Here is a 27,164-nt window from a genome sequence, read left to right on the forward strand (position 1 = left end):
TAGTCTCCTATGATCTTTGTAATGTTAAAATCAAAGAATAATTTTCTATAATTTCTCATGATTTTCTATGTACAATTAAAAAAGAGATAGATTAAATGGTTTTTAAGAAATCAAATATAGTTTTTATCATTGCCATTGATAATGATTAAATGGCTTTTTCTCATTTTTTTTTTCATCTTCCAAACTCATTTCTCCTTAAAAAGTTGTATTAAAACAAGTATCTGAGATAGATAGCATCATAGCAATCAAGTTATGATTAAAATCGAATTGCAGTCCAAAACTTTTACTCTATAATCTATACATCAAACCAAAAACACTATCAACGTAAATTAAGTTCTTCACCTTCTTCACATTATAAAGCTCAACAATCCATTACCGCTAATGTTCAACGGATATGGTTCACGTTAGCAAGTGGCTCTGGATTTGTCGCCTTAGGTGCAGGTTTAGCCACTTCTGGGGTCCCAAACACATTCCAAAATCTCGAGTTTCGTCTCCTGCTGCAGATGGCCATATAAAGAACTCTGGAGGTATGTCCATCTTCACCATTGAAGGATATTTCCAAAGAATGAGCTGATTCTGGGAAAAGCCATGAGAGCTAAGCAATTCTCGCTCATTCTTGTTTCATAGCAGAGCACAAACCTGCGAACCTATGTTAACCGAGTTCAAGCACGCGCCTGTGTGGGTGTTCCAGAACTTAATTGAATGGTCACCCCCACCACCGCCAGAGGCTAGCAAATTACCCTGGAATGGACACCAAGCCAGGGCATTGACTGCAGCTGAGTGCTCCTCAAGCCTGTGAAGCCATTGTGTTGGTGCATTAAAAGAGTGTTAAGAATTTGGACCTCCCAAATTTACCCCCTCTAAAATTTACCATTTGCAGGAATAATAAGAAAAATAAAGAAATAATAACAACACAAGATATTTAGTGGAAACTCCTAAACAAGAAAAGAAAACCACTAGACCTAGAGAAGAAAATCCACTATGTGAAAAATTGTTACAATCATACAATTTTTCTCCTTACATCAAACACACTCACAAAGCTTCCTCACTAGCAAAACTTTAACTTTTACACCTATTCCCCTTTTACAAAAAGACTAAAAGAGGAATTTAACTAAAATAAAAAATTATTAAATAAGCTTTCAACTGGTGCACCTAAATTAAGAGGCTAAGCCTCTTATTTATAAACTTAAGGATTTGCTCCTTCTTTATTTTCCACCGGTGTGGGACTAAACAAAGGAGCACAAAAGTTAACAATCTCTACCTTGCGACTTTGATTGGTCCCACAGCCAAGCTCCACCTCAATGAATATCTTCATAGATTTCGCTATCATGTTTTACCATAAAAGCACACCCACTCAGAATAAACCAATTCCAAGTATTTCACTTCGGCCCATGTCGAAAACAACTTTGTTGAAAATTATGGTATAACTTACACGTTTAGTTTTCCTGGAGGTTCATCAGCCATCGATATGAATTTCCACTACACACCCTGCATCAATGCCAAAACAATGCCTATGTGCAAGCTTGTGGACCCGCTAACATTAACACATTCTCTATCATGGCAACTTTGAGAATTAGTGGCATGCCATGAAAATGTACATGTCTCTTTTTAAAGATCAAAATCTTTCATGGATAAAGACACAACATTAATATCATTTCCAGTATCTCCATTTATTGAGTTGGAGCCACTTGCCGAACTTGCTCCAGCTCTTGGAAAAATTTTCTTGATGTGCCCAGATTGTCCACACTCCCAGCAGACTACTTTCTTCTTCATGGAGTTTTTCATCTTCCCATTTCCAGCTGCTACTATTACTAAATTCTCAAGTGAAACATTACTTTCACTACTTAGTCTTCTCTCTTCAGAAAAGGTTTTACTGGTAACCTCTGAAAAAATTATTTTCTCCTTCCCATATATCAAAATAGGTTTCATGTGCTCATAGGAAGGTGGAAGAGACCAGATGAGTCTTAAAGCTTGATCGCCATCATCAATTTTAACTCCAATAGCTTCTAACTCAGCGACAATGCCATTGAGAACGCTTAAATGATCTGAAATAGTTGTACCTTCACTTATCAATAGTGTATGAAACTGTTCCTTCAGGTACACACGATTTGAGACGCCCTTCGTCTGATACAACTCTTCAAGTTTTTCCTAGAGTTCCTTTGCCGTAGATATTCCATGCACATTTGCAAGAACATTTTTGGCCAGACACAGACGTATTGCACTTGCTATTCTCAAATCCAGATCCTCCCAATTTTCATCGCTCATTTTAGATCTGCTCCTTTCACTAGTCACACTAGTACCAGTGCTGACTTCAGGTATTGGTCTGCCCTTTAATGCCTTGTGTAATCCTGATTAAATAAAGACATCCTTGACTTGTACTTGCTACAAGCCAAAATTGATTCTCTTATCAAATTTCCCCACCTCAAATTTGACAAGATTTGAAGGCTTATTTCCTAACAGTGCTTTGATGAATTTACTATAGAAATAAATAGTACCTCACTAAGTAAATTCCTAGAAAAGATTGAAGGGTCACAATGGACAAGCTTAAAATTTTCAATCTCCTAAATAGAACCTCCTTAAACTGTATGTATCCACACTACTATACCAAAACTCTACCCTACAAAAGGAACCTAGTAGTTTTGATACCAATTGCTGCAAATTTAAACATCCCAAATTCACTCCCCAAGATCTACCCTTTGCAGGAATAATAAGAAAAATAAAGAAATAATAACAACACAAGATATTTACGTGCAAACTCCTAAACATGAGAAAAAAATACCAAGCCCAGAGAAGAAAATCCATTATGTGAAAAATTGTTACAATCACACAATTTTTTTGCTCACCCCAAACACACCCACAAAGCTTCCCCACTAGCAAAATTTTAACTTTTACACCTATTCCCCTTTTACAAAAAGGTCAAAAGAGGAATTTAACTAAAGTAAAAAATTACTAAATAAGCTTTCAACTGGTGCACCTCAACTAAGAGGCTAAGCCTCTTATTTATAAACTTAAGGATTTGCTTATTCTTTATTTCCCACCGGTGTGGGACTAAATAAAGGAGCACAAAAGTCAACAAAGAGGCCACAGATCTGTCCCATATATAGAGAAGATTGTCGTTTCCTCATCTCGCCAATTGCTGGCCCGAGGCAGACCATTTTAATCCATAGACCTCCCCCTGAAGGTCTCAACAATGTGGGATCTCGCCCTCACATCATTGTTGATTATTTTACCATCCATTCCTTCTGTTGTTAGGATGTGATTGTTCCAGGACAGTGAACTGACTCTTTGCCTCTGACGGCCTCTCAATGTCCTCAACTGCATTGACAAAATCAAATAAATCATCAGCAACTACATATTTGAAGTTAGAACAAAGAACAATTGGAAAGCTTTTAGGGTAGATGTCTAGTTGAGGACCTATTTATTAGCAGTAGAATCTCATAGCTGGACATGGGAATTGTTTAAGCCAATGGCGATGTGCCGGCCATCAAGAGGCCAATTGATGCTCGTAACAGGACCACTTGAGGCATCCCATAGGTACATTGTGTTTTCGAGAGCAATGGCGAGGACGTTGCTGCTACCAGTCTAGTAAATTTAAATAGAAATCATCCACAATATCAGGAGCATCCAATGTCCTCTTGCAAATCTGTTAAATCATACTGTAAAAATTAGTACACATTTACCTTGTATGATAATCGTTTAGCAACGATGATATTCGTGAGTCTTGATATTGCATTTCTTCTGTGCTCTCTCTCTCTCCCCGCATTGATTCACACGCTCTAGCCTCAATGGTATTTATCCTAATAGGCCGGTCAAAATAAGCTTCTTATAGCACTATTAGTGGCTTCAATAAACTTTAATTAAAATTTGGCTAGAAAATTCAGTTTTACAAATTTTGGCTAGTCACTTTTTACAACACCAAATAATAGATTCAACAAATTTTTCACCATTCTATAAAAATATTGATTTTTAACTTTTCATTATTTTTATTCTAAAAATTCTTTTTCACATAAAACCGAATCCTGGAGGGAAAAGTGGAATTCTAAAATTTTGGGAAGGAACCGAATCCTTTTCACATAAGAATAGATTGCGACACGAAAACTTGAAAATCATTTGAAAACAATTTCATACTTCACCAAAAGAAGTATAAGAATTATCAATGACCCTACGGACATTAAAATCCAATAAAAACAAATTTATACATTGTACAAGAAACTAAAATGGAATAGATGTTTTCAGCAGCAATGAAGTTTTGTGGCCAGAAGACGGAAAATTGATCATGAAGAAGCACCCCATGAAAGAACTCAGCGGGAACATCATTTTATAGTCCAAAAATAATATTTGGCCAGCCCCTTCAGCTCAACAAATTTGGTCAATGATTTAAAGTTAAAAATATTGTTAATTTGTTGAGCCCACTACTACATTTTATTTGACACTTTAGTTATTCTTTAGCTAAAATTTAACTTTAACTAGCCCACTACTAGTACTATTAAAATGTTCAATCCATTTTCATTATAATTATCCTCATGAAAGTATTAACTTTATGTATTGCTCTTCTGCATATATTGGAAATATACAGCCCAACATAGAACTTAGCCAACTTCAATTGCAGGCTTGACTGTTTTTCTTCATCGGTGTCTTTTGGGGATTCTTTCCTGTATTCACAGCGATCTTCACATTCCCTCAAGAAAGAGCCATGTTGAGTAAAGAAAGAGCGGCTTACATGTACAGACTAAGTGCATATTTTGTGGCTAGAACTACAAGCGACCTTCCACTTGACCTGGTACTACAAGCGACCTACCAGTATTATTCCTTCTTCATGTCTATTTCATGGTAGGCTTGAGACTCAGCATTGGTCCCTTTTTCCTAAGCCTATTTACAACCTTCCTTTGCAATTGTGGCAGCTCAGGTAATAGGTATACCTCTGTTCTAACTGAGTAAGATGACACCGTAAACAAACCAATTCAGGAAATGAACTTAGAAAGGGTGACCACCCTGGCTTCATTAACTGTGATGTCCTTCTATAGTCTAGGCCTACTATGTGTAGTTGAAATACCCAATAATAAAATAGAAATTATGATGAAATTTAAAATTCAAACTAAAACAATTTGAATGGAAATCTCTATTTCTCTAAGGAGATTTAAATTCTTTGAAAAGAATATATAGTTTTAAAGAAATTGATGTAGCAAACTTCCTTGTGACTGGTCTCTTCTAAGATACAATAGCTTAAGTGATCATTGTATAACTTGAACTAACTCTGCACATGTAGTTAAGTCCAAAACTCAACTGAAAAAAACACATCTCTCTTGTCTGACAACTAAGGTGCATATCTACATAGTTTTTTTCTCTCTTGTACTTACAACATCGGCAACTGCTACACTACACCATGTAGTGATTTTGCTTAATAGTGCTATAAACGAACAGTAAGGTCGGAACTCACACAACTATGTACCTTCCACTTGACCTGGTACTACCGGTACTACCAGTCTTATTCCTTCTTCATGTCTATTTCATGGCAAGCTTGAGACTCAGCACTGGTCCCTTTTTCCTAAGCCTGCTTACAGCCTTCCTCTGCAATTGTGGCAGCTCAGGTAATAGGTATACCTCCGTTCTAACTGAGTAAGATGACACCGTAAACAAACTAATTCAGGAAATGGACTTAGAAAGGGCGACCACCTTGGCTTCATTAACTGTGATGTCCTTCCACAGTCTAGGCCTGCTATGTGTAGTTGAAATATCCAATAATAAAATAGAAATTATGATGAAATTTAAAATTCAAACTAAAAAATTTTGAACGGAAATCTCTATTTCTCTAAGGAAATTTAAATTCTTTGAAAAGAATATATAGTTTTAAAGAAATTGATTCAGCAAACTTCCTTATGACTGGTCTCTTCTAAGATACAATAGATTTAATGATCATCGTATAACTTGAACTAACTCTGCACATGTAGTTAAGTTCAAAACTCGACTGGAAAAAACACATCTCTATTGTCTGAAAACTAAAGTGCATATCTACATAGTTTTTTCTCTCTTGTACGTACAACATCTGCAACTGCTACACTACACTATGTTCAGCTGATATGGTAGTTGTGAAGAAACTCCACCAACTACTTGACGATGAGAAAAGATCCCAAAAGGCATTTTTAAATGAGATAAAGGCATTAACATAAGTACAATATTGAAATATTGTAAAACTTTAGGGATTCTTCTCATATGCTCGACATTCATTTTTGGTTTACGAATATCTATAAATGGGTAGTTTGACGAGAATTTTGAAGAATGAAGAAGATGCTAAAGAATTGGAGTGGAGCAAGAGGTTGGATATTGTCAAAGGCATGGAGTATGCCTTGTCTTACATGCACCAGGCAAACTATACACATGATTTCTAAAACCCAGGCAGACTATACACATGAATATTGTCAAAGGGTTGCAAAGATTACTATTGAATGCTTAAATGGCCTTCTAGAACCCCAGTGGACTATACACACAATTTCTAAAGTATTAGCAGCGCCACAAGCCCCAAACTGCAGTCTTCAGCTAGAGCCATCTTTCGAATGAAGTTTAACCAATAAAGTCATGATCAATAAGAGTTGTTAATTATATTTTTTGTGCAGCTTGTTCAATATTTTCTATTTTCCTAGCATCCTTTTTTGGAGTGTTGATTTTCCTACCAAGAAATACAGTTTCACTCAATTTTAATATCTCAGCTCAATCTTTTTTAGTGCTGTTTTTAAGTGAGATTTTGTGTACTTCTCAATTGTTCCATCGTAAAGATTAAAAAAAAAAATGTTGAACCCAAGGTTTCAAGATTTATGTAATTATATATCTACACATGGATTTTGATGATAACAAATGAATTCAAAGAATAAAGAAGTCTCAAGCTCAAGTTGTCTACACAATGGAGTCAAGCACATCAAGGAAACAAGCATGAGCAAGAAGGGAACAAGTTCATATTAAAGTTATAGAGTAATGTTGTAAATCTATTAAAAATTCGAAATTAGGATTAAGGCCCAAAATTAATATTTTATCATAAAGAATTAAAATAAATTTTCCACATGTGCATGAATTTTTTTTTTTAAATTAAATTTGAAAATTTTGAAAGATGATTGATTGTCATCTTTCATATGTGCATACCTTAATTAAAGGGTTGAACTTTGAAAATATTAAAGATGATTGATTGTCATATTTCACATGTGCATGTTTTATTTGAATATTTTCAAAAATGATTGATGTTTTTTTTTACTTATGCAAAAAGTAGATGATTTTGTTTGAAATATTTGAAAAGTAAAAGTGTGCTCCTTTTGTCATATGCAAAAAGTAAAAGATTATGTTTGAATTTTTTGAAAAGTAAAATGTGCTCCTTTTGTCATATGCCAAAAGTAAAAGATTAGGTTTGAAGTTTTTGAAAAATAAATGATGTTGTCTTTGACAATTGAAAAAGAAGAACCTTTTATTTGAATTTTTTGAAAAAGTGAATGATGTTATCTTTGACATGTGAATTTTTTTAAATTTGAATATGAGGTCTCATATGCCTATAAATAGATCATTTGAGAGCTTCACATTCACAACATCCAGAGCATACAACATTCATTCAAAACTTTCATTCTCTCTTTTCTAAACATTGAGCCTTAATTCTTGTTCATTTTGAGAGATATATTTTGTGCTGTATTGTTCTTATTCCACTCATTGAGGAGTGTTTTCTGATAACCTACCCACTATCAGCTCTTGTATCAGTAAAAGTGTGTGTATAACCCTTGTGCGTGTAGAAAGTGTTCTACACGGGGAATAGTTGAATCACCACGTGTAAGGTAATTGCAAGTGTAAAGGGTGTTCTACACGGATACTTTGTAGCGGTGTTGTTCAAATGTGTAATAGGTTTCTATCTCCACCTGAAGGAGGTTGAATAGTGAATTTGGGAATCGTCAAGGGGTAGCTTGAGGCTAGGACGTAGGCAGTGGGGCCGAACCTCGTTAACATACTGAGTTTGCTTCTCTCTTACCCTTACTCTTTATATTTATTGTTATTTCATATTTTGTTTATATTTTATAGTATATATTTGATTTATAATTGTTATTTTTTTAATACAACTCAATTCACCCCCCTCTTGTGTTAGTCATCTGGGCAACAATTGGTATCAGAGTTAGTTGACCTGTACTGTTCATACAGGCAGATCACTTATGGGAACTCTCGCTTGTGACTGTGTCACCGAAGCAAGACTCTCCGACCATGGGTGACGGTGGCCGGCTAGTCTGGTAGGTACAATTGTTAGGTGACATAGGTGCAGCCTATGATCAGTAACAATTGGTATCAAACTTAAGAGCTCTATTATAAGATTAACTATCTTTTGAGTTAAGATCTTATGGCTAATATTGCAGCTTCATTTGGTGAAGGTCAATCTAGCAGTCGGCCTCCACTCTTTTGTGGAGATAATTACTCATTCTGGAAAGTTAGAATGAGAATATTCCTTCAGGTTCAAGGTCGAGAAATCTGGAAATGCATTGTAAATGGACCTTATATTCCAACAAAAGTGGTTGATGGAGTAAAGGTCAAAAAGCAAGAAGAAGAGTTTGATCGCGAAGACAATAGATTTTATATTTTGAATTTAACTGCTATGAATTTATTATTTAATGCTCTCAATGAAAATGAGTTTAATAGAATAATGACTTGTGCTACGACAAAAGAAATTTGGGATAACTTGGAAGTTACTTATGAAGGAACTTCGCAAGTCAAGGAATCAAAAATTTATATTCTTACTCATGAATATGAAATGTTTAAGATGAATGATGATGAATCTATTTCTAGTATGCACACTCGTTTTACTAACATTATAAACAGCTTGACAGCTCTTGGCAAAGTTTATTCCAAGGTGGAGATAGTAAGAAAAATTCTCAACTCTCTAACAAAACGCCGGGAATCAAAAGTGACAGCGATTCTTGAAGCGAGAGACCTCAAGAAGTTCGAAGTGAATGAACTCATCGGGTCACTTATCACCCATGAGTACACATTGAAAAGAGGAGAAGAAGAAGGAAAGCCAAAGAAGAGCTTGGCACTTAAAGCTGTTCCTCATAAAAGTGAAAGTGATGATGATGAGGAAAATGAAGACAAAGATGAAGAAGTTGCGATGATAACAAGAAGAATTCAGAGGTTCTTAAAGAAAAATAAAACTCCTCCAAGGAAATCCTTCAAAAAGTTTTCCAAGAAAGATTCAGGTAAAAATGACACTTTAATTTGTTATAAATGCAATAAGCCTGGTCATATCAAGCCAGATTGTCCTCTGCTAAAGAAAGATCGAAACAAGGGCAAGAAAGCAATGAAAGCTACATGGGATGATGATTTAAGTAGCTCAGATAGTGAAGCAAGCAATGGAGAATCAGCAAATCTTGATAATATTGAAGATCCTTCATATGAAGAATTGCAAAATATTTTAAAAGAAGTATATGAGGAATTTGAAAAATTGGGTATCAAGTATACTGCTTTGAAAAAGAAAAATTCTTCTTTAACAAACGAAATTGATATTTTAAGAAAAGAAAGTATCATTTTGAAAGATGAAAATCTTGAGTTGAATAAGAAGAAAACTGATTTAGAAAATATTGTTGAAAACTTTACGAATGGAAAAAGAAATTTTGAAAAACTTCTTGGTAGTCAAAGATGTATTTTTGACAAGGCATGCTTGGGATATATGCCAAAACAAAAATACAAACCTTATAAAAATTTCTTTGATAATCCTTCTACATCAAAAACCAATATTCAAAATTCGTTTCATAAAAATAATTTTGTCAAAAAAAAATATTATTATAATCATTCAAGTTCTTCATATATGTTACATACTATTTGTAATTTCTATAATAAAAATGGTCATAATTATCATACTTATCCTATTAGAAGAAATCATATAATGACTATTAAGGCCATATGGGTACCTAAAAATCTTGTTTCTTCTAATACTAATAAATAAAGGACCCAAAGAACTTGGGTACCAAGAAAAATTATTTTAATTGTTTTTATAGGTATGCATGAAGTCATCCACAATAAAAAATAAATGGTTTTTAGATAGTGAATGTTCAAGACACATGACGGGAAACAAGACTAAGTTTTTTGATCTTAGATCTAAAGAAGAAGGACAAGTGACATTTGGAGACAATTCGAAAAGGAAGATCGTGGAAATAGGTAAAATTAGTAATAAATCTTCTCTCATAATTGAAGGTGTTCTACTTGTTGAAGGTCTAAAACATAATCTTTGAGCATAAGTCAATTATGTGATAAAAGATTTATAGTTACTTTCAAAACGGATAAATGCATTATTTTGAATGATCATAATTATAATATTTGTTTTATTGCTTTTAGAAGCAACAATGTTTATACAATCGATTTTGAAAAAATTACCTCACAAGATGCAATTTGTTTTTCAGCTCAAAATGAAATTAGTTGGTTATGGCATAGAAGACTAAGTCATGCCAACATGGAACTTATTTCCAAACTTTCAAAAAATGATCTTGTGAGAGGTTTACCAAAAACATATTTTCTTAAAGACAAAATTTGTGATGCATGCCAATTTGGTAAACAAACAAAAACTTCTTTTAAAACCAAGAAACATATTTCCACTACTAGACCATTGCAACTGATACACATGGATCTTTTTGGACCAAATAGAGTTGCAAGTCTAGGAGGAAAATATTATGCATTTGTTATTGTTGATGATTTATCTAGATATACTTGGGTCACCTTTTTTGCTCATAAAGATGAGGCACATAATGCATTTACCAAGATATGTAAGAGAATTCAAAATGAAAAGGACTATACTATTTCAAGTATCCGAAGTGATAAGGGAAAAGAGTTTGTTAATAAAAATATTGAAACATTTTGTGATAAAAATAGTTTTGTGCATAATTTTTCTGCTCCTCGAACTCCTCAACAAAATGGGGTAGTAGAGAGGAAAAATAGATCTCTTCAAGAGATGGCAAGAACAATGCTCAATGAGAACAACTTGCCTAATTATTTTTGAGCCGAAGTGGTAAGTACTGCATGTTATGTTATAAATAGAGTTATGCTAAGGTCTAAATTAGATAAAACCCCCTATGAGCTTTGGAATGAGAAAAAGTCCAACATTGGTTCTTTACATGTATTTGGATGCAAATGTTTTATTTTGAATGACAGGGATAATTTAGGCAAGTTTGATGCAAAATCTGATGAAGGTATTTTTCTTGGGTATTCTACTAATAGTAAAACTTATAGAGTATTCAATAAAAAGACTTTGACTGTACAAGAATCTATGCATGTAGTATTTGATGAATCTAATTCTCCACTCTCCAAGAAATCTATTGATGAAGAAACAGTAGGTATAAATAACACGGAAAGTCTCAATCTCAACAAATAGAACACAATAGAAGAAGTTCAACATGGAACCATCAGGAAAAATCATCAAAATTTAATACAAGATGCAACCAAACAGTGAAAATTTGTGAAAAATCATCCAGTGGAACAAATTTTGGGAGAACCTTCATAAGGTGTAAGTACTCGATTATCTCTTAGAAATATTTGCAATCATACTGCTTTTCTATCTCAGATTGAACCTAAAAATATTGATGACGCACTTCTCGATGAATCTTGGATTCTAGCTATGCAAGAAGAGTTGAATCAATTTGGAAGAAATGAAGTTTGGACACTTGTTCCTAGACCCAAAAATCATACTATTATTAGAACAAAATGGGTTTTTAGAAATAAGAAAGATGAATCCGGAGTCATTACTAGAAATAAGGCTCGACTTGTAACTCAAGGTTTTAATCAAGAAGAAGGAATTAATTATGATGAGACATATGCACCAGTCGCAAGATTAGAAGCTATTCAAATGCTACTTGCATATGCTTGTTATAAAAATTTCAAATTTTTTCAAATGGATGATAAAAGTGCTTTCTTAAATGGTTTTATAAATGAAGAGGTATATGTTGAGCAACCTTCAGGTTTTGAAAATCATATTTCCCCAAGTCATGTTTTCAAACTCACAAAAGTACTATATCGACTCAAACAAGCTCCTAGAGCTTGGTACGAGAGACTCAGTGGTTTCTCGATTGAAAAAGGTTTTTCAAGAGGAAAAATCGACACAACTCTTTTCATTAAATCTGAAAATAATGATAATCTTTTGATTCAGATTTATGTTGATGATATAATATTCGGTGCTACTAATGAAAATATGTGTCAAGTTTTTGCTAAGACCATGCAGGAAGAATTTGAGATGAGCATGATGAGAGAACTTACATTCTTTATCGGATTACAAATTAAGCAAGCAAAAAGTGGGACATTCATCAATCAATCAAAATATATTAAGGAATTACTGAAGAAGTTTGGGATGGAAAGTGCTAAGGAAATTGGAATGCCAATGAGCCCATTAACTAAACTAGATAAAGATGAATTCGGTAAGTCAGTTGACTCGGAAATATATCGAGGTATAATTGGTAGCTTATTATATTTAACAGCTAGTAGACCAGATATTATGTTTAGTGTGTGCTTATATGCACGCTTTCAATTATCTCCAAAAGAATCACATTTAATTGCAGTTAAGCGCATTCTTATATATCTTAGTGGTACAATTAACCTAGGGTTATGGTACCCTAAGCACACATCTTTCGTTCTAATCAGCTATGCAGATGCAGATTATGCTGGCTGTAAAATAGATCGAAAAAGCATTAGTGGAGCATGTCATTTCTTAGGTCATGCACTAGTTTCCTGGTTTAGTAAAAAATAAAATTATGTTGCACTATCTACTGCTGAGGCAGAATATGTTGCTGCGGGTAGTTGTTGTGCTCAAGTTCTCTACATGAAGCAACAACTTGAAGTTTTTAAACTCATGTGTAATCACATTTCAATCAAATGTGATAATACAAGTACTATAAATCTTTCAAAGAACCCAATACAACATTCTAGAACTAAGCATATTGAAATAAGATATCATTTTCTTCGAGATCATGTGCAAAAAGGCGATATAGTACTAGAGTTCACAAACACACACGATCAGTTAGCAGATATTTTCACAAAACCTTTACTAGAAGATAGATTATGTATGATCAGAAGAGAAATAGGTATGATGCATGTTATGAATATCTTTTAAAAGATAGACCAGAGTCAATAAAAATAGAGATAGATTTTTTAAGTACTTTTACATAAACTTGAGATTCTTAGCCTCATGTTTGAGACACTCATTTTCTTCATACAATATCATGTCATTCTTATCCATGGGAACCGGCAAGCGGAATGAAGAATCTAATAAAAATTTTAACTGTTTATTCTTTTGCCGAATGATTCCTTCCCTTGTTGAGACTCTTGAACAATTGTTGAAGTACAACAATTTATTTTTTGAGCTTTTCAACTTCATGATTTCTGGCTTATAGCCGCTGGAAAAAAGCAACAGTAGAGGAAGAGTAGCGAGTCCCAAGACTCACCAAGTCATAGATAGTATCAGAATCTGACTTATTAGTCAAATTATTATTTTCTTGCTACAACATGGCACCAATGGCAGCTGCAGAAAGGACAGGAGGTTGAGGTGCAGAATGCCTCATTGATGGATCTAGAGAAATGTTAGAAGAATGAGCCATTGAGAATAAAATAGAAGGCTTAAAATGAGAATGTTGAAAGAATGCAGATGAGTTATAGAGATGAAAAGAAAACTTGATGCGGATTGGATGAACTTTAAGACTGATTTTATAGAGATAGCATAAAGAACCAGAAGAGCTATCATCCAAGTCAAAGAGCAATGTGATTTTTTTTTCCAATCGGTGAAAATGACATTTTTTAGAAACTCGGAGCCTTCAATCTCGTTTGTCAACAACATCAAGCGATTTTTTCAAATCTCCAGCCACACTTGTCGGGTCACGGATGGATCCAATTTTTTTCAACTATTTACAGTTTCTACTAACGCACCGTTTTCTTCAATACATTCAGCTGCAGATCCTTTTTAATGAGGCCAAAAGAGGGAGAAGAGTTAGACTAGAACATTAACATTGTTTGAATTGCTAAACTTGTTATATGTGCTTGGAATTATATTTATACTTTTGCTTGAAAAACTAACGCACATTCTCAGGGGGAGCTTAAGTATTAATACAGGCTTCAGGTTCTATCAAGTATTTGTCATCATCAAAAAGGGGGAGATTGTTGAATCCAAAATTTCAAGATTTATATAATTATATATCTACACATGGATTTTGATGATAACAAATGTGACACCCCCAAATCCCCACGCACGAACAAGGATAAATCGAGACGTCCGGATGATAACATCACGGGTCATCATCCTATCAACGTGTGCCAAGTGTGTGAAAAAGCGACGAATGTGTACGAGAAATACGCAGCGAAGAGCAAGACAATAACTAAGTACCAGAATTTTTCTTGTTTAATACAAAGCTATTCAAAACATACATAAATAAATATTACAAGACACAAATATCATTTTAAACTAAATACAAAACATAACATCAACACCCCAGTGGAGCCGCATCCTCGGGCTCAGCCTGCTCCTCCTCATCCTCGATCAATGCACATGCGCCATAAAACATAATTTTCCCACGCACGCCAAAAAACCCATTTGGCCCACAAAGACATATCCTTAAAACCAAGCCTCGCCATTATCCCAGATAATGGCCCAAACCATAATTTTCCCAGAAAATGGATCAAAAACCTCAAAAACCAAGCATCGCCATTTTTCCAGAAAATGGCCCACATCCGAAAACCATAAAAACAATCCGGTTATGCATGCACCATGATCTCCCCTAGGGATCACCTGCATACCCTGGCTCTGTGCCACACTGCAGGTAACGACTACGCATGTGACACCTAAACGAGCGATGCCCAGACTCGCGCCTCGCGCATACCTGGCCAGGCCATCCTCTAGTCCCCGCCACTCTAGGGACCACGGAGTCGACACGACAGCGTTACCGTATCGTGCGATCCAGTCATCGTCCTGCGACAACCCAGGGGATGTCACTCAGTTTTATCCACTCCCGAGTGACCAGAGGAGCTCCACCGAGATAATAACCCATCCCAGCTTGGGCTCGTGAGACACACGCACCCAAAAACCATTTACGCCAATAAAACGAGATTTTTTCGATTAAAAAAAATATGCACATAAACCCAATATGCAACTCACGCCTCATAGCACAAATAATCAAGCAAACACAAACAAGCAAAACCAAGCACTCCGTCCTCAATCCATCCGACCCCCGAACTCTTCGGACTCAGTCCGGAATCAACCAACCAGCAGCAATAATTTATTGTAAGAGCAAAATATTTTTAAATCTAAAAGTAGAGTTTGGAAAATACTTACAGCGCTATACGGTATTTTTAGAAAGCTTGCGGCGTTACAAACGGCGGAAGGAAAGCAACGTAACAGTGAAAATTCACTGTGGCCGTGGGTTGTAAAATACCCACTTTTGAACGGGGACAAACCAAGACTTGGGATTGATAGAGAATGGTCTAAGGATGATTATGAAGCTAGTGGAAGTGAAGTTTGGCCGTGGGTGGCGACGAAAACGGTGGTTAATGGCCGGATTTTTCAAAATGGAAAGCTAGCTCGTGGGAGCTGTTCCGGTGGCTATTAGAGGCCGGAATTGGGTGGGTTAGGACGGCAAGGAACCGGTGATGAAGTGGTAAAGAGGTGGTGGCCGGAGGTGGAGCGACGACGGCGGATCGGGGCAAAAACCGTGGGGCTTGTAGGGCGTTTTCCGGCCAAACGGCTGGCCGGATGGGGCTGGGGTTTGGTGGGGTGGTGCGCCGGCAGGAGGGGGTTCGACCGGCGGGGGCGGTGTCCACCACAGTGGCCGGACGGCGGTGGGTCGAGGCTAAGCTGAAACCGGCGTGGGAGAGGAGAGAGAGAGAGAGAGACAAACCGGGGGGGTTACGCGCAGGAAAAAGAAAAGGAAGAAGAAACAGAAAAAGAAAAAAAAAAGAAAGAAAGAAAAGAGAAAAAGGGAAAAAAAAAAGGAAAACGGGAAAAGAAAAGATGTAGGAAAGAAATGAGGTCCAATCCTCACTCCGGAAAACAAAACAAATCCGCCGAGAACGAGATTAAAAACCGTAAAACGAATAAATAAATAAAACACAACATCCAACAAATAAAAACCAACTTTAAAACGTAATAATTTAATATAAATAAAGCAATATATTAATTAAATTAAAAACAACCCTTCAGCGAAAATACACGCAAAAGCGGGTCATCACATCCTCCCCCCTTAAAACAAATTTCGTCCTCGAAATTTGCAAGATCAACCACCAACTTAAAGCAAGTCACATAAAATCACATAAACCATCTGTGACCAAGATTAAGATACGTACCTTCATTAATCAAACAAGTATGGGTACTGCTCCCTCATGTTCGCTACTCGCTCCCAAGAGAAGTCTTGAGCTAACGGATCTCCCCACGCCATCTTAACCAAAGGTATCTTCTTGGACCTCAACTGTTGCTTCTTCCAATCTATGATCTGCGACGGAACAACCTCATAAGTGAGATCCGGTTGCAACTGAATACCCTCTGGGTCGACGAAGCGTGGCTCTTGCTGTCCAAAGCTCTTCTTCAGGGATGATACGTGGAAGACATCATGAATATCCCCAAAATACTCTGGCAAAGCAACTCTATAGGCGACGGACCCTACCTTTTCCAGAATCTGAAAAGGGCCGACATACCTCGAATCCAGTTTCCTCTTCTTACCAAAACGCTTAACACCTCTCATGGGAGAGACTTTGAGATAAACCCAATCACCAACTTCAAAAGATAACTCTCTCCTCCTGGTATCAGCGTAGCTTTTCTGGCGACTCTCAGCTGCCGCCATTTTATCCCTAATGATCCGAACTTGGCTTTGCATCTCTTGAATTATTTCGGGTCCAATAATCCTACTCTCCCCGACTTCATCCCAACACAAGGGCGATCTACACTTCCTCCCGTAAAGAGTTTCATAGGGAGCCATCTGAATGGTCGCATGGAAGCTGTTATTATATGCAAACTCTATGAGTGGCAAATGGTTTTCCCAACTCCCTTGAAATTCCATGACACACGCTCGCAACATGTCTTCAAGGGTCTGAATGGTGCGTTCTGATTGGCCGTCTGTCTGTGGGTGGTAAGTAGTACTGAACTTCAACTTAGTACCCAAAGCTGCCTGCAAACTCTTCCAGAACTGCGACGTGAACCTTGGGTCTCGATCCGACACTATACTCTTTGGTATGCCGTGCAGCCGCACTATTTCTTTCACGTATAAGCGTGTCAACTTACCCAAGGAGTCGGTGTTATTAACAGGCAGGAAATGAGCACTCTTCGTTAACCGGTCAACAATCACCCAAACAGAATTTTTCCCACTAGGCGTTCTCGGCAAACCCACTATAAAGTCCATCGTGATGTCATCCCATTTCCACTCAGGAATAGGGAGGGGTTGGAGCATACCTGCGGGTCTTTGATGTTCGGCCTTCACTTGACGGCATGTGTGGCATTTCTCAACATATAAGGCAATATCCCTCTTCATTCCATCCCACCAATAATTTTTCTTCAAGTCCCGATACATCTTTGTACTGCCGGGATGAACTGAATAAGGGGCCACATGAGCTTCTGCCATGATCCGCTCCTTGAATTCTGAATCCTTGGGGACCACTCTGCGATCTCGGAACCTAAGTATTCCATCTTTATCCATGCTATAATGCAATGGTCCTCGAGATTTTCTAACTCTTTTTCTGATATTCAGCAGCTTTGGATCCTTCATTTGAAGAGTCTTCAATTCTTCAAAATCAGTTACCTGAATATCAAGAACTGAAGATAAAATATCTTCTTGCTGCGAACTCTCAATAAGGAGCCTTCTCATCCCACAAAGCAACGAATTCAATTCCGATGGCTCGGCTTCATCTTCCAAGTGCGATTTTTGACTCAAAGCATCAGCAACTATATTAGCCTTCCCCGGATGGTACTTGATCTCACACTGGTAGTCACTGATTAGCTCTAGCCATCGCCTCTGCCTCATGTTCAGATTTTTCTGGGAAAAAAAATGCTTCAAGCTCTTGTGATCAGTGTATACCTCGCATGCTTCTCCATACAAAAAGTGCCGCCAGATCTTGAGAGCAAAAACAATCGTAGCCAATTCCAAATCGTGCGTCGGATAATTCTTCTCATGGTCCTTTAACTGACGAAATGCATAGGCAACAACCCGTCCTTCCTGCATAAGGACACAACCCAAACCAAACTTAGACGCATCACTGAAGACTACGAATGGCTTATGCGGTTCTGGAAGCGCTAACACTGGTGCCGTCGTCAACCTGTTCTTTAATTCTTGGAAGCTTCTCTCACACTTATCTGACCAAACAAATTCTGCATTCTTCCGAGTCAAAGCTGTGAGAGGTCAGGATAGGTGAGCAAATCCCTCCACAAATCTTCGATAATAACCAGCAAGCCCCAAGAAACTCCGGATCTCGCGCACTGTAGTCGGACGCGGCCATGACAAAATGGCTTCCACCTTACAAGGATCAACAGCCACTCCGTCTCGGGAAATCACATGCCCAAGAAATCTGACTTCCTCCAGCCAGAATTCACACTTGCTAAGCTTGGCATATAGCTAGTGTTCTCTCAATTTCCCAAGTACCAGACGAAGATGATACACATGTTCTTCAACATCTCGGGAATAAATCAGAATATCTCAATAAACACTACCACAAAGGAATCCAGATAAGGTCGAAATACTCGATTCATTAAATCCATGAAAGCAGCAGGGGCATTAGCTAAACCAAACGGCATCACCTTAAATTCATAATGCCCATACCTCGACCTGAAAGCAGTTTTAGGCACATCCTTGTCTCTGATCCTCAGCTGGTAGTATCCCGACCTCAAATCAATCTTCGAGAACACGGCTGCTCCTTGAAGCTAATCAAATAAATCGTCGATCCGCGGGAGAGGATATTTATTTTTGATGGTCACCTTGTTTAATTCCCGATAATCTATGCACATACGGAAGGTTCCATCTTTCTTTTTAACAAACAAAACTGGCGCACCCCACGATGAAGTACTAGGCTGAATAAATCCCTTATCTACCAGCTCTTGCAACTGAGTCTTCAACTCTTTTAATTCAGCCGGTGCCATGCGATAAGGAGCTTTAGGTACAGGAGCTGCTCCAGGTTCCAAGTCTATAACAAACTCCATTTCCCGAACAGGCGGTAGTCCGGGCAAGTCATCCACAAACACATCGGGAAATTCTTCCACAACTGGAATGTCTACCAAAGACTTCTTCTCGGACGGCGTAGACACCATCTGAACTAAGAATGCATCCGCTCCCCATGCAATCTCTCTTCTTGCTTGAATTGCCGATATAATTACCGGCTTTTCTTTTAACTTACTCCCCGCAAATTCCAGACAATCACCATCTGGAAGCTAAAAGCTAATTATCCGACTTCTGCAATTAATACTCGCAGAATATCGGTATAGCCAATCCATCCCGAGGATGATATCAAAACCCAACAGCTTAAACACCACCAAATTAGCATCCAAGAACCTTCCATCAAAATTTAACGAGCATCCCAAAGCAACCTTGGAGCACCATACCATTTCACCATCGGGTAAAGCCACCACCAATGACTTTGGCAAAGGTTCTACGACCAAATTACACATCCGCGCAAACGTGGAGGATACAAATGACTGTGAAGCACCGGAATCAAACAAAGTGCAAGCATAAAACTCATACAAACTGAACTCTCCCTGAACCAAACACACAACCCATGAAATCCAAAAAAAACAAAGGAGAAACCAAATACACCAAAATTAAATCCAACATAGAATCAAATTAATCCATACCTATAATTACTCCAGCATCATGGGTCGCTGGCGCCTCATCATCCACATCTCCGGGTGTGACAGCATAAACCCGGGCTTGCACTGCTTGCCTTGGATTTGTTCTTCCACCGCGTCTACCTCCACGGCTTCCTTGAGCTGTTCTTGGACATTCTCGGGCAAAGTGACCCTGCTGGCCACAATTATAACATCGAGCCTCACCAAAAGGGCACTCACCCACATGGGCTCTATTACAAACTCCGCAAACAGGCACACGTCCTCCCATGCGAACACCTGAGGATGCTTGCGGTTGAGTTCCGGTCCGCTGAACAAATTTCTAAGGTGAACCCGAGCTACTTCCTTCACCAGAAAAACTCCGCCTCTTATGACCCGGAGGGGAGCTCATACTAAGATTATTCTCTTGCTCCACAAGGGTGGCCACATCCACTAATTCCTGAAAAGTGGATATCCGATAGCTGACCACCATACGGCGTATATCAGGGCGTAGTCCCTCCTGAAAACGCTCAGCTCGCATCTCCTTTGTGGCGATAAGGTGAGGAGCAAATCGCCCAAGTTCTATAAACCTTCGGGCGTACTGTTCCACTGTCATGCCTCCTTGGACCAAATTTGAGAACTCTCTTGCCTTTTGCTTCCTTACCGATGCGGGAAAGAAGCAGTCGTTAAATTCTTTCTTGAAGCGCTGCCAGGTTACAGCGGCGAATGAACCCAACTCTGCTTCTAGCATCACCCTCTTGGTATCCCACCAATCAAAAGCGGTGCCTTGCAACAGATAGCTGGCGTAGAGTACCTGTTGCGCCTCGGTGCAACCACACACCTCAAAAGTTCTTTCTAGGTCTTTGATCCACTTTCCAGCTTGAAGCGGATTCTCTTCTCCAGTGAAGTGTGGGGTCCTATGCGCCAGAAAGCGCTCATAGGTGCATCCGGCTTGCACCATGCTGCTAGATCCTCCCGGGTAAAGCCAAGGCCCTCCCTGATATGGCCAAGGACCTCCTGGTTGCGGCCAAAGTCCTTCTTGTTGCGGACAAGGCCCTCCTTGTGGCGGCCAGGGACCCCCTTATTGTGGCCAAGGTCCCCCTGGTTGTGGCCAAGGCCCTGTCTGCTGTGGCCTAAAATTTTGCTGCATAAACTCCGTCATCTGCCGTATGGCTTGGGCTATGGAGTCATCTCTTGACGTATTGTCCCGTGGCTCCTGAGTAGATTTCTTTGGCCTCCCAATTTTCCTGCCACCACAACCTTTGACCCCCTTTCAGAAAACAAAAATAAATAAAACCAACAACAAACAAAAACAGAACCAAAGACCAACACCACATCACACAAAACAAAAGAAACCAACTTGCAAAAACATAACTAAATAAATAAAAACAAACAAACAAGTTCAAACAAATAAAACAAGTAAAACAATTTAAATAACTTTACTTAACATAATTTTTTAAAACACAAACTAAAAAAAAAAACACCTGTGACGCCCCCAAATCCCCACGCACGAACACGGGAAAATCGAGACGTCCGGATGATGACATCACGGGTCATCATCCTATCGACGTGTGCCAAGTGTGTGAAAAAGCGACAAATGTGCACGAGAAATACGTAGCGAAGAGCAAGACAATAACTAAGTACCAGAATTTTTCTTGTTTAATACAAAGCTATTCAAAACATACATAAATAAATATTACAAGACACAAATATCATTTTAAACTAAATACAAAACATAATATCAGCACCCCGACGGAGCCGCATCCTCGGGCTCAGCCTCCTCCTCCTCATCCTCGATCTCTGCACCAAAATCTACGGTACTAAAAATGGTACCGCAAGTAAGTAAACTCCAAACACCACTAGATAAAAACATATAAAACTCAAACAATATGCATGAAATAAAAACCAATGCACATGCGCCATAAAAAATAATTTTCCCACGCACGCCAAAAAACCCATTTGGCCCACAAAAACATATCTTTAAAACCAAGCCTCGCCATTATCCCAGATAATGGCCCAAACCACCATTTTCCCAGAAAATAGATCAAAAACCTCGGAAACCAAGCATCGCCATTTTCCCAGAAAATGGCCCACATCCGAAAACCATAAAAACAATCCGGTTATGCATGCACCATGATCTCCCCTAGGGATCACCCGCATACCCTGGCTCTGTGCCACACCGCAGGTAATGACTATGCATGTGACACCTAAACGAGCGATGCCCAGACTCGCGCCTTGCGCGTACCTGACCAGGCCATCCTCTAGTCCCCGCCACTCTAGGGACCACGGAGTCGACACGACAGCGTTACCGTATCATGCGATCCGGTCGTCGCCCTGCGACAACCCAGGGGATGTCACTCAGTTTTATCCACTCCCGAGTGACCAGAGGAGCTCCACAGAGATAATAACTCATCCTGGCTTGGGCTCGTGAGACACACGCACCCAAAAACCATTTACGCCAATAAAACAGGATTTTTCCGATTAAAAACAATATGCACATAAACCCAATATGCAAATCATGCCTCATAGCACAAATAATCAAGCAAACACAAACAAGCAAAACCAAGCACTCCGTCCTCAATCCATCCGACCCCCGAACTCCTCGGATTCAGTCCGGAATCAACCAACCAGCAGCAATAATTTATTCTAAGAGCAAAATATATTTAAATCTAAAAGTAGAGTTTGGAAAATACTTACAGCGCTATACGGTATTTTTAGAAAGCTTGCGGCGTTACAAACGGCGGAAGGAAAGCAACGTAACAGTGAAAATTCACTGTGGCCGTGGGTTGTAAAATACCCACTTTTGAACGGGGACAAACCAAGGCTTGAGATTGATAGAGAATGGTCTAAGGATGATTATGAAGCTAGTGGAAGTGAAGTTTGGCCGTGGGTGGCGACGAAAACGGTGGTTAATGGCCGGATTTTTCAAAATGGAAAGCTAGCTCGTGGGAGCTGTTCTGGTGGCTATTAAAGGCTGGAAATGGGTGGGTTAGGACGGCAAGGAACCGGTGATGAAGTGGTAAAGAGGTGGTGGCCGGAGGTGGAGCGACGGCGGCGGATCGGGGCAAAACCGTGGGGCTTGTAGGGCGTTTTCCGGCCAAACGGCTGGCCGGATGGGACTGGGGTTCGGTGGGGTGGTGCGCCAGCAGGAGGGGGTTCGACCGGCTGGAGCGGTGTCGATCATGGTGGCCGGACGGCGGTGGGTCGAGGCTGAGCTGAAACCGGCGTGGGAGAGGAGAGAGAGAGAGAGACGAACCGGGGGGGTTACGCGCGGGAAAAAGAAAAGGAAGAAGAAACAGAAAAAGAAAAAAAAGAAAGAAAGAAAAGAGAAAAAGGGAAAAAAAAAAGGAAAACGGGAAAAGAAAAGATGTAGGAAAGAAATGAGGTCCAATCCTCACTCCGGAAAACAAAACAAATCCGCCGAGAACGAGATTAAAAACTGTAAAACGAATAAATAAATAAAACACAACATCCAACAAATAAAAACCAACTTTAAAACGCAATAATTTAAAATAAATAAAGCAATATATTAATTAAATTAAAAACAACCCTTCAGCGAAAATACACGCAAAAGCGGGTCATCACAGATTCACAACAAATGAATTCAAAGAATAAAGAAGTCTTAAGCTCAAGTTTTCTACACAATGGAGTCAAACACATCAAGGAAACAAGCATGAGCAAGAAGGGAACAAGTTCACATTAAAGTTATAGAGTAATGTTGTAAATCTCTTAAAAATTCGAAATTAGGATTAAGGTTCAAAATTCATATTTTATCATAAAGCATTAAAATACATTTTTCACATGTGCATGAACTTTTTTGAAAATTAAATTTGAAAATTTTGAAAGATGATTGATTGTCATCTTTCGCATGTGCATACCTTGATTAAAGGGTTGCACTTTGAAAATATTAAAGATGATTGATTGTCATCTTTCACATGTGTATGTTTTATTTGAATATTTTCAAAAGTGATTGATGTTTTTTTTAACTTATGCAAAATGTAGATGATTTTGTTTGAAATATTTGAAAAGTAAAAATGTGCTCCTTTTGTCATATGCAAAAAGTAAAAGATTATGTTTGAATTTTTTGAAAAGTAAAGTGTGCTTCTTTTGTCATATGCTAAAAGTAAAATATTAGGTTTGAAGTTTTTGAAAAATAAATGATGTTGTCTTTGACAATAGAAAAAGAAGAACCTTTTATTTGAATTTTTTGAAAAAGTGAATGATGTTGTCTTTGACATGTGAATCTTTTCAAATTTGAATATGAGGTCTCATATGCTTATAAATAGATCATTTGAGAGCTTCACATTCACAACATCCAGATCATACAATATTCATTCAAAACTTTCATTTTCTCTTTTCTAAGCATTGAGCCTTAATTCTTGTTCATTTTGAGAGATATAGTTTGTGTTGTATTGTTCTTATTCCACTTATTGAGGAGTGTTTTCTCATAACCTACCCACTATCAGCTCTTGTATCAGTAAAAGGGTGTGTATAACCCTTGTGTGTGTAGAAAGTGTTCTACACGGGAAATGGTTGAATCACCACGTGTAAGGTGATTGCAAGTGTAGAGGGTGTTCTACACGGATCCTTTGTAGTGGTGTTGTTCAAATGTGTAATAGGATTCTATCTCCACCTGAAGGAGGTTGAATAGTGAATTTGGAAATCTTCAAGGGGTAGCTTGAGGCGAGGACGTAGACAGTAGGGCCGAACTTCGTTAACATACTAAGTTTGCTTCTCTCTTACCCTTACTCTTTATATTTATTGCTATTTCATATTTTGTTTATATTTTATATTATATATTTGATTTATAATTGTTATTTTTTTAATACAACTCAATTCACCCCCTCTTGTGTTAGTCATCTGGGCAACAAAAAAGAAAAAGAAAAAGGAAGAGATCCGCCCAACATCTTGTGCTTGCTGCCAAATCCGAAATGGCCAAGTTGTTGGACAAATAATACTTTTTCTATGTAATCCTGAGGGGTAGCTCAATTGGTCAGGCCTTGGGTTTGCTCCCCAATGGTCACTAGTTCGAGTCCCCTCAAGGCCACTGCAGGATTTACCTGGTCGTTAACTTCAGGGCCCCTTGGGATTAGTCGAGGTGCGCGTAAGCTGGCCTGGACACCCAAGGTTATCAAAAAAAAGAATACTTTTTCTATGTGCCGGGCTGTAACCTTGTAGCCAAATTTGATGGTGCTAGGGCAGTATGCCTGGAAACGAAAGTGAGCCGAATTCAAATAAGGATACTCGATTTCAATTAGCATGTTTGTTCGTTTAAACTTGAATAAGATTCAATATTCTTGTTTGAACTTGGCTCGTTAACCATTAAAGTTGTTTGAATTTGAGCTCAAGCTACTTGAATTAAGCTCGAACTCAAGTAGTTTTGTAACGCCCATCCTTATGGTAGGTCCTTTTTCATATCGATTTTGATAAAAATCGACGAAAATTACGATTCCTTTTAAATTTCTTTTCCATTCATGCTAGGATACAAAAGACTCCATGTCATAAATAAAATTTCATTTTCTTAATTAAAGCTTTCAGCGGAAAACATTACATTTCATAATTAAAGTTTCCAATATGAAACATTTTGCCTATACCTTCGTGCTCTTTCCCTTGAGTTGTGCCTGTCTTGACCTGTCATGCTCATCTTGTACTTGGGGGGGCACACATAAAAACTAAAATGAGTCGATGACTCATAAGCATTACTTTATACAGTCAAAATATAATAACATAGCTTGTCAGTCATGCAGTTATCATTCCATACATACATATCTTACATAGCATACATACGTCTTTCTTTTCGTTTGAAAACATTTCGAGGTGGGGTTTTTCTTTAAAACATGTTTTCTTCTTTAAAACAGTTCCCCACGCATCTCTGCCTTCATTTCTTAAAGAATCTTTTCATGTATTTATATTTTTACGTACATTCATGCATTCAGTTCATTCATACATACATACATGCATCCATTCTTAACATGCATTCGTTCATTCTTATCACTTTCATTAGCCATTTAGCACACTGTTACGCACCGTGTGCTTGGGGTTAGAGGTCCTTTGGACCCGATTCCACCCGTGGCCATGGGTTGGGAATCCATTCCTTTAGGGTGCAGCACTGGGTGCACTACCAGTACTACTTACCCGACATTGCAATCTATCCCGTACATTCTTTTTGGTACCATTTCCATTCCAGTCCATGTGGCCCTTACGTATTTTCATACATCATGTATTCAGTCCGTTCATTTCTTTACAGTCCTTTTTTTTTTCTTCGTGTCATTTAAAGCATAAATTTCTTTATTTTTCATAAAAGTTGCTTTAAGAGAAGTTTCTTTAAGAGGAAATGATTTTCTTTCTTTTCCATTAAAGTTGTTTTAGAAAGAGTTATTTTATTTTAAAAAAGATAGTTTGTTTTCTTTATTAGTCCTTACAGTCCTTATCAGTTCTAACATCTTTTAAAGCTTCATTTCGTTTCCTTTCATAACATACATACAATACGTACTACTTATATCATCCATTCACATGCATACACGTACATACTTTGGGTGCATAAAAAGGGGCTGCCAAGGAAGGCTGCTACGTATTTATACTTGAAACTTACGTTTTGCTTTTCTTTTTATAGAAAAGCTTTCATTTTCTTCTTCATTTTTATAGAGAAAACTCTAGAAGAGTATGAACGTAACACTTACCTGGACTTCATGCCATACTCAATCCATGCAGTCCATTCATGTGCGTGTCAGATGGCAACCTACATGCATACACATAACTTTATGTCATCATCTATCTAATGCATAAGTAACTATTCTAGAAAATAGAACTATGCTTTGCTTGAAACATTCTCTATCCATCCCTAGGCTTTTACGTGCTATTTACTATACTAAAACCTTCGGGGTCTTATTCCTTAAGGTGAACCTCTGTGATTCACCTTAGGGTTAAGACACTAAGACCTCCATCTCGTTCTTCTATTTACACAATCTAATGCATGATTCTGACATACAGAGTCATGCATCCCAACCTTAAACTATATACTCATCACTACTTTCACGTATCCTAGCCCATACTACATTTTCATTCCCATCCACTTAGACTACATGAATTCAAGCCAACTCTGGGGCTAAAATACCATGTAACTATGATCAGGATAGATTACTCATTACATATGGTAAATCTCTCTGGTACACTTGTCTTGCCAAAGACACATGTATCTCATCCTATTTTTATCACCTAAGAGCAACTTATAATTCCAATAAATGCCTGCTTGTATAAACAAACTTCAAACTCCAATACCAACTTGTTAAAACCCGATCGATAGGACTCTTCCTACTTCCCGGCCCTTTATAAGTTCATCCCAACACTTGATAGGAGAGGATTGCATCCACAAATGCACCTCTGTCACGTCACATAG

The 27,164-nt window shown here is 38.0% G+C and overlaps 1 pseudogene; it reads right to left on the bottom strand.

Moving 5' to 3' along the window:
• Nucleotides 1–222: 222 nt before the first annotated feature.
• LOC122282328 lies at nt 223–25,960 on the bottom strand (annotated as a pseudogene).
• Between the last annotated feature and the right edge of the window lie 1,204 nt (nt 25,961–27,164).

The sequence above is a fragment of the Carya illinoinensis genome, chromosome 11 (assembly GCF_018687715.1).
Source record: "Carya illinoinensis cultivar Pawnee chromosome 11, C.illinoinensisPawnee_v1, whole genome shotgun sequence".
Taxonomy (NCBI): Eukaryota; Viridiplantae; Streptophyta; class Magnoliopsida; order Fagales; family Juglandaceae; genus Carya; species Carya illinoinensis.